Source organism: Cucurbita pepo, chromosome 9 (genome assembly GCF_057944985.1).
Source record: "Cucurbita pepo subsp. pepo isolate OVF chromosome 9, ASM5794498v1, whole genome shotgun sequence".
Taxonomy (NCBI): Eukaryota; Viridiplantae; Streptophyta; class Magnoliopsida; order Cucurbitales; family Cucurbitaceae; genus Cucurbita; species Cucurbita pepo.
The window spans coordinates 12,180,846-12,189,715 of NC_141806.1; the positions used below are offsets into that span (position 1 = coordinate 12,180,846).

Here is an 8,870-nt window from a genome sequence, read left to right on the forward strand (position 1 = left end):
GTGTGGCTGTGTTTTAAGATAAAGGTTATGTTTTAACGGTGTGGCTGTGTTTTAAGATAAAGGTTATGTTTTAACGGTGTGGCTGTGTTTTAAGATAAAGGTTATGTTTTAACGGTGTGGCTGTGTTTTAAGATAAAGGTTATGTTTTAACGGTGTGGCTGTGTTTTAAGATAAATGTTATGTTTTAACGGTGTGGCTGTGTTTTAAGATAAAGGTTATGTTTTAACGGTGTGGCTGTGTTTTAAGATAAAGGTTATGTTTTAACGGTGTGGCTGTGTTTTAAGATAAAGGTTATGTTGTTTAAGATAAAGGTTATGTTGTTTAAGATAAAGGTTATGTTGTTTAGGTTATGTTTTAACGGTGTGGCTGTGTTTTAAGATAAAGGTTATGTTTTAACGGTGTGGCTGTGTTTTAAGATAAAGGTTATGTTTTAACGGTGTGGCTGTGTTTTAAGATAAAGGTTATGTTTTAACGGTGTGGCTGTGTTTTAAGATAAAGGTTATGTTGTTTAAGATAAATGTTGTTTAAGATAAAGGTTATGTTGTTTAAGATAAATGTTATGTTGTTTAGGTTATGTTTTAACGATGTGGCTGTGTTTTAAGATAAAGGTTATGTTTTAACGGTGTGGCTGTGTTTTAAGATAAAGGTTATGTTTTAACGGTGTGGCTGTGTTTTAAGATAAAGGTTATGTTTTAACGGTGTGGCTGTGTGTGTTTTAAGATAAAGGTTATGTTTTAACGGTGTGGCTGTGTGTGTTTTAAGATAAAGGTTATGTTTTAACGGTGGATAAAGGTTATGTTTTAACGGTGTGGCTGTGTGTGTTTTAAGATAAAGGTTATGTTTTAACGGTGTGGCTGTGTGTGTTTTAAGATAAAGGTTATGTTTTAACGGTGGATAAAGGTTATGTTTTAACGGTGTGGCTGTGTGTGTTTTAAGATAAAGGTTATGTTTTAACGGTGTGGCTGTGTGTGTTTTAAGATAAAGGTTATGTTTTAACGGTGGATAAAGGTTATGTTTTAACGGTGTGGCTGTGTGTGTTTTAAGATAAAGGTTATGTTTTAACGGTGGATAAAGGTTATGTTTTAACGGTGGATAAAGGTTATGTTTTAACGGTGGATAAAGGTTATGTTTTAACGGTGGATAAAGGTTATGTTTTAACGGTGGATAAAGGTTATGTTTTAACGGTGGATAAAGGTTATGTTTTAACGGTGGATAAAGGTTATGTTTTAACGGTGGATAAAGGTTATGTTTTAACGGTGGATAAAGGTTATGTTTTAACGGTGGATAAAGGTTATGTTTTAACGGTGGATAAAGGTTATGTTTTAACGGTGGATAAAGGTTATGTTTTAACGGTGGATAAAGGTTATGTTTTAACGGTGGATAAAGGTTATGTTTTAACGGTGGATAAAGGTTATGTTTTAACGGTGGATAAAGGTTATGTTTTAACGGTGGATAAAGGTTATGTTTTAACGGTGGATAAAGGTTATGTTTTAACGGTGGATAAAGGTTATGTTTTAACGGTGGATAAAGGTTATGTTTTAACGGTGGATAAAGGTTATGTTTTAACGGTGGATAAAGGTTATGTTTTAACGGTGGATAAAGGTTATGTTTTAACGGTGGATAAAGGTTATGTTTTAACGGTGGATAAAGGTTATGTTTTAACGGTGGATAAAGGTTATGTTTTAACGGTGGATAAAGGTTATGTTTTAACGGTGGATAAAGGTTATGTTTTAACGGTGGATAAAGGTTATGTTTTAACGGTGGATAAAGGTTATGTTTTAACGGTGTGGCTGTGTTTTAAGATAAAGGTTATGTTTTATGTTTTATAGTTGGTAGTGAATTTTTACACCAATGACGGTATTAATTGACTGCGTGCTCTGCTCTCATTGAGGGTTGAACTCAAGACCTCACAGTGCTCTGCTCTCATTGAGAGTTGATCACAGTGCTCTGCTCTCATTGAGAGTTGAACTCAAGACCTCCCTCGCTTACTAAACAGGTACTCTAACCAACTGAGCTATGAGAGAACATGAAATTATAAACATACCAATTCTAGAATCGTCAAACGAGTAAACACCCAAACAAACATATCTTAGGGCTCTGGTGAAAACTTTAGTAAGGAAAAGGGGAAGAGAATGCAAGAGAATCTTAGGGCTCTGGTGAAAACTTTAGTAAGGAAAAGGGGAAGAGAATGCAAGAGACTCCTTCGGTTTACCCGAGAAAAACAAGGAAAATATCAAATCCATTCCATAGAATTGTTTTAAAACTTATGCTCTTGTTGAGAGTTGAACTCAAGACCTCTCGCTTACGAAACAAGTGCTCTAACCAACTGAGCTACAAGAGCCACTTGAATAATATGACATATCGAACACTGAAACGACAAACAAAAAAAATACTCGAACTCTCTTTATCTTAGGTTTTTTATACTATGTTAACTTTATGAAAAGAAAAACGAAAAAGGACTAGGATTTACATTCTATGTAAAATTGTATTATGAAAAATACATACCTAGGATATCTATTTTATCACACAACGAATTTCAAGGTATCAAATGATCGGGAGTGACTCAAATATACTATGAATGCATGAAAATGAAAAAACATGTAACAGAAAAACCAATTACAAAAAATTTGCACGGAGTTTAAAACTTTACAAGCAATGTGAAAAAAATAAGAATAAGAATCAAAATGTGTATTTTCATATGCTAAATTCATGTAACGTGGGAACGGGGTTTGGAATACATGACATGTTTTAAGTGAGAACTATATGTATGTAGTCTAGACATACGCCCGGGCCGCTCCCAAGCACCCTGTCGCCACGATCAGTTGCTTCATGGACTTGAAAAAGAAATGTAGATAGGAATGAGTATAAATATACCCTCTTATCACATCCAAGTCCTAGTAGGGAACAACCAACTTACTCTAGGTCTTAAAGTTGCGACAACATGATCCCGCTTACTAAAGTAGTGCTCTAACCAAACATGATTTCATGTCAAAAACACCTAAAAGAACACACACTGCTCTTATTGAGAGTTTAACTCAAGACTTCCCGCTTACTAAACGGGTTCTCTAACCAACTGAGCTATAAGAGCTACTTATAAGCAAAAACGTAACAATCATAGAATCGTCAAACACGAATTAAGCAAGAATATTAATACAAGCATGATAATATAACAACATAGATTTTAAAAGATTAGAAACCAAATAAATTTATGCTCGTGTTGAGAATTGAACTCAAAACCTCTCACTTACGAAACAAGTGCTCTAACCAACTAAGCTATAAGAGCCACTTGAAAAATAAGACACATGTGTAATAGCTCAAAAAAATAAATAAAATCATAAATAATGAAATAAATAAACAAATAAAAATAATTATAAAAAAAATATTTAAAATATGATAATAATAATAAATAAACAAAAAAAAACAAACCATCTTTCCCCCACTTCTCTTTACTAACCTTTCATCCCTTCCCACAATCATCAACAGAAAAACAACAATTATCCGATTTAATTAAGAAAAAAATGAAAATAGCCTTTACCCAGTTGAGATTTAGGTGAGGATAGATCTCATCAATAAGATATATATTAAATTTTCATTTTCTTTATCTTATTTTTTTAAGAAATCACAGTCAATTATAGTTAGATCTTCATTAAATTATTACAATGGTTTAGCTTTGAGATAGAAACTAAATGTCAATCATTTATAAGAATATTAGTAAATCACGTCAGATTAGTAATATTATATTAAATTTATATCAGTAGCCAAATAAATAAATTAAAAATAGAATAACCAAGAAAATTTGTAAACATGGAACATTGAGATAAGGAAAAATTTGGAAACAGAGATCCACTAGAAATTTGGAATACATGAGAACAAAGATTAAAAGGCAACAGAGTAAATACAGATAAAAAAAAGAAGATTCAGGAATTAAAAATCACAAACTAAATATAGAGAGAAAAGTAAATGCACAGAATAACTTGAAATAACTCTATCTACTTCTTTTTATACAACAGTAACCATGGAAAATAAGATTTTTAATAAAAATATAATTATAGATATATAACATTTCAAGGCTTTTAAAATAGACCAATGTAAATTAGATAAATAATTTTATAGAGTTCAAATTTGAAACTAATGTCATGGGCTCACATAGGTTGACTTGGATTTCAAAGATAGTCGATCTTTCATTAAGGATATATTCGTGACAACAACTTAAGCTGACCAGGTAAGTGGCCTTACTATCGGCATGGTTATATTTGATGTTGACACGTACCTGTGGTTCTGCACGTGTCATATATACTGATATGTGTGAATTATCTGTGAATCGGTATGCTTATATTATGTTTATGTTATGCTATAGTATGTGAATTGTATGATAATAATTATGGTACGATGTGTTCAAGGATATGTTTGAGATAGGATACGAGAAGGATGCACAAAACGAAATGTAACGATAGGAGTAAGATATGTTCATGAAACGTTAAGGTTAGATTACATACCGGAGTGCTATGGATATAGGAAATTGATGAAAGAATATGGTTAGGATATGGGTAGAAAGTGATAGGTTTGTGATAGATTGATAGAACGATAGCGTTAGCATACGTTCCTGTGATGATATGACTAAGGTACATTCACATAACGATATGACTGTGATAGGTATAAGAACGTTAAGGCTATGATAAGTTAGAGAATGATATGACCACGAAATGTTTACGATATGACATGTTTATGATACGATATATTGTGATGTGATGTGACGAAATGTTTACGATATGACATGTTTATGATACGATATATTGTGATGTGATGTGTTTATGTTTAGATTGTTTTGTGTGACCATTGAGGTAATTGTTGTATGAATTGCACGTTATGAAATGACATGTTAAAAGCATGGAGCGTTATGTTATGTTTACTAAATTGTATGTATACAACATGCTATGAATGACATGATATCATGATAAATGAAATGGAATGTAATCCTTTTAGGGTTATGTATGATATATAGAGTGAAAAATGAGAAATAACATGTTAAGCATCAAAGATGATAGCAAGATTATATTCATTAATGATAAAAGTAAAAATATTGGGGACCTCATGCATTTGGGGGATACCCCTATTCCATCACGAGGGTACGGACTCGTACATCCAATGGTAAGACAACAATTGTTATGTTTTGCATAGCACTGTCGTGACGGTTACTAGTTCTAATGGGTGTCCGGCCTAAGAAGCTCCCAGAGTATGCTCGCCCGACAAGGAAAGTGGCCTAGCGATGTGCGAACTGACTGGTGAGCCCATACTCGCACGTATGGGCTATGTGTAGTCCCGTCATTAAGACTCGAGACCAATACTCAAGCCATGTGCTACTACATTTTTCAGGTTAAGGCAAGACACATTACATTTTTCAGGTTAAGGCAAGACACATTCTTGTACAGGATGTTTTGAACTTAAACGCTTACAGCTGACGACGGCATCACAACTCGAGACTATAGCACATAAGTAATAGTTATAGGTAGGAACTAACCAACATTAGTTTTTGTCTTCAAATGTGGGGCTTGTTAAATGAACACAATGCTCTCATTGAGAGTTGAACTCAAGACCTCCCGCTTACTAAACGGGTGCTCTAACCAACTGAGCTATAAGAGCTACTTGTACAAAAATGTATCAATCACAAAATCGCTAAACAAACGAACACCCAAAACCAAATGAATTTACGCTCTTACTGAGAAGGTTTGTGACAAAATTCTAATACCCATGATAACTTACAACTTAACACAAACACACATGCACGGCCTCTCTTGCTCACTAAACAGGTGCTCTAACCAACTGAACGAACTTTCTATGCTCTTGTTGAGAGTTGAACAGTAAACATGAATTTTCTATGCTCTTGTTGAGAGTTGAACTCGAGACCTCTTGCTTACAAAACAAGTGCTCTAACCAACTGAGCTACAAGAGCTACTTGGAAAAGAGGACGTATCGAACGCTAAAACGACAACCAAATAAATACTCGAACACTCTTAAGTTTCTGATACCATGTTAACTTTATGAAAGAAAAACAGAAAACCAAACCCCTAATTGTCGTAGGCATTCACTGGACGACGACACGTGGTGCACTTAATTCTTTGTTCGACATGGCCAAGTTTAGGGCATGACCGAATCAAAGTTGATGAGTCTTTTCAATTTATTATATTTTTTATAAATTCAAGAGTTAATTTTAAGTTTTGAAATGGGGTGAAAGTAGCCTTTTCCTTGAAAGGAAATCACTGATCCCAACCTAAGCAAAAGGCTATATCATGCTCTCATTGAGAGTTGAACTTAAGACCTCTCGCTTACGAAACAAGTGCTCTAACCAACTGAGCTACAAGAGTCACTTGAAAAGAAGACTATTGACTGCTGAAACGACAACTTAGGTTCTGATACATCAAACATTGTATGTAAAATTGTATTATGAAATACATATCTAAGAGACCTATTTATACTATGAGAAAAACAAGTGTCATGATGTGACTGAGAAGTACAACGTATCATCCAACACACTAAGAAGAGTATGCATGAAAGCCAAGCGTGACATGAGTAAGATTAGAGACAACAATATCATCCAGAGTGTGAGAGATAGACTTGAAAGTCACCGATTTGGGCCTAAGCCATAACTTCAAAAGTCAGGGTTCCGACATGAGTTTCAACATGCAGTAATGGAGTTAAGTTTGTATATATAAAATATTAAAACTCACCAAATTTGGTGTCAATCAGACACCAGACAAAAGCTCTATGAGATAAAATGCGAAAATGACGTCTACTCCCGCTAGAAGTAAAATGTCTCAGGATGTACAATAGGAGGAGACATGGTGTCAACTCTCCACCAACCCTAGGCCTCATGGCCTAAGTGAGCAACCTCATGGTACATATGGGTGTCATGGTTTGAGTGAATGTTGCAAGACGAGAGTCTTAGACATCTTCTTTTAAGAATAGACTTTCGAGGACAAAACGGGTGTACCGACATTGCATCCTAGACCTTAAATCGAAAGTTGGTATATAAGGTCATTCTTCGACCCAGTAAGTAGAAATGTCTCGACATGGATATGGGAGAGTTCATGCCTCTATATTGCTCAGATTGATGGATGTTTGGGACCCCAATTATGAAGTTGACTCATGGATAGGTTCTGAATAAACATGTCCGAGCGAGCAGCAAAAGTTGATGATGACATGTCAAGGCCCGAGAAAGCATCATGAAGCATCAATGGGATTTGAGAGTTCCCAATTAGCCCTATACGAGCTGTATTGATCTGATAAGCAGTGTAATGCCTTGATGTAAGCATTATAATGCCGTAGTATGTGCTAAAACCCTTCAGTAAGCTTTGGTTAAGCGTTTTAAGGTTTTTTTGACGCAACGAAGAGTCCAAACACATCTAAAACAAGTTAAAAAAAAAAATGCACAAGCATGTAGCCCGTGTTATTGAGAATCAAGATAGTGAAACAAGTTGCGACAAACTTGGTCTAGAGTAGAGGCCGATTGGCTTTAGCTAGAGTCGCAATCAAGTGAAAAGACACATATTTACTTAAGAACCCAATGCTCTTATTGAGATTTGAACTCAAGACCTCCCGCTTACTAAACGGGTGCTCTAACCAACTGAGCTATAAGAGCCACTTATTAGCAAAAAGTAGCCATCACAAAATCACAAATAAACAAGCTATAAATTCAAGCACGATAAAAAGAGATATTAAAAGAACAAATGAATCTATGCTCTTGTTGAGAGTTGAACTCAAGACCTCTTGCTTACGAAACAAGTGCTCTAACCAACTGAGCTACAAGAGCCACTTGAAAAAGAGGATGTATCGAACGTTGAAACGACAACCAAACGTTTTTATACTAATGAGAAGAGTGACGTGTAGACGAAGAAGAACCTTGCCTAAGGTTCGACCAAGTCACTAAGAGGCAAGGTTCGACCAAGTCACTAAGAGGCACAAAATTATCCTTAAAGTAGGTCATGAATGAGTATAGGTCAAGATGCCACACGGTTGAAAATATAAGACTATGACACAACACCACGTTTCAACCTCGTGCATGTATGATCCCAACCCCAACGAAGTCGCATTACAGCTCCAACAATCGATAAAATACTGCTCTTATTGAGAGTTCAAGAGAGTTGAACTCAAGACCTCCCACTTACTAAACGGGTGCTCTAACCAACTGAGCTATAAGAGCTACTCATAAACAAAAAAAAATAGCAATCACAGAATCCAAACAAACAAACACCGAAGACAATCAATATCTTAGGGCTATGAATACAAGCATGATAATTTGAAAGTTAAATGCCAAACATAGATTTTAAAAGATTATAAACCAAATGAATCAATGCTCTTGTTGAGAGTTGAACTCAAGACCTCTCGCTTACGAAACAAGTGCTCTAACCAACTGAGCTACAAGAGCCACTTGGAAACTAGGACATATTGGACGTACAGACCACAAACAAACAAATACTCGAATCCTTTAGATCTTAAGTTTCTGATACCATGTTAATTTTATGAAAGGAAAGGGGAAAAAAACGACCAGGGTTTACATTGTATGTAAAATTGTATTATGAAATACATTCCTAAGAGGCCTATTTAAAATATAAGAACAACTAACCGAGAAATCCATGAATCGGGATCCTAATGCATATAGATATACAAATGCTCCAATGGGAGCAAGAATTTCCAGCAACATTTCATTTCTGAGCAGAAAAGTCATCTTCATTTTCAAGTAGTGTTCGCTCGATTACGTATTAATCAATATTCGATTGATCGGTCTGAGGTTATCGATAAAAAAAGATTTGTCTAAGTTACTTCGTTTCTTTTTGTCCAAGTTTCTTCTCTTTTTGTCTAACTCACTTTCTTTT

At 34.9% G+C, this 8,870-nt stretch overlaps 7 non-coding genes across 7 annotated transcripts; all 7 read right to left on the reverse strand.

Moving 5' to 3' along the window:
• Nucleotides 1-2,267: 2,267 nt before the first annotated feature.
• TRNAT-CGU (transfer RNA threonine (anticodon CGU)) lies at nucleotides 2,268-2,341 on the reverse strand. Its single transcript has one exon. It is a non-coding gene; the product is annotated as a tRNA-Thr (tRNA).
• Nucleotides 2,342-5,566: 3,225 nt separating this feature from the next.
• TRNAT-AGU (transfer RNA threonine (anticodon AGU)) lies at nucleotides 5,567-5,640 on the reverse strand. Its single transcript has one exon. It is a non-coding gene; the product is annotated as a tRNA-Thr (tRNA).
• A 236-nt stretch (nucleotides 5,641-5,876) lies between these two features.
• Nucleotides 5,877-5,950, reverse strand: TRNAT-UGU (transfer RNA threonine (anticodon UGU)). Its single transcript has one exon. It is a non-coding gene; the product is annotated as a tRNA-Thr (tRNA).
• A 1,612-nt stretch (nucleotides 5,951-7,562) lies between these two features.
• On the reverse strand, nucleotides 7,563-7,636 carry TRNAT-AGU (transfer RNA threonine (anticodon AGU)). The gene has a single exon. It is a non-coding gene; the product is annotated as a tRNA-Thr (tRNA).
• A 97-nt stretch (nucleotides 7,637-7,733) lies between these two features.
• On the reverse strand, nucleotides 7,734-7,807 carry TRNAT-CGU (transfer RNA threonine (anticodon CGU)). Its single transcript has one exon. It is a non-coding gene; the product is annotated as a tRNA-Thr (tRNA).
• Nucleotides 7,808-8,113: 306 nt separating this feature from the next.
• Nucleotides 8,114-8,197, reverse strand: TRNAT-AGU (transfer RNA threonine (anticodon AGU)). Its single transcript has one exon. It is a non-coding gene; the product is annotated as a tRNA-Thr (tRNA).
• Nucleotides 8,198-8,348: 151 nt separating this feature from the next.
• TRNAT-CGU (transfer RNA threonine (anticodon CGU)) lies at nucleotides 8,349-8,422 on the reverse strand. The gene has a single exon. It is a non-coding gene; the product is annotated as a tRNA-Thr (tRNA).
• Nucleotides 8,423-8,870: the final 448 nt, after the last annotated feature.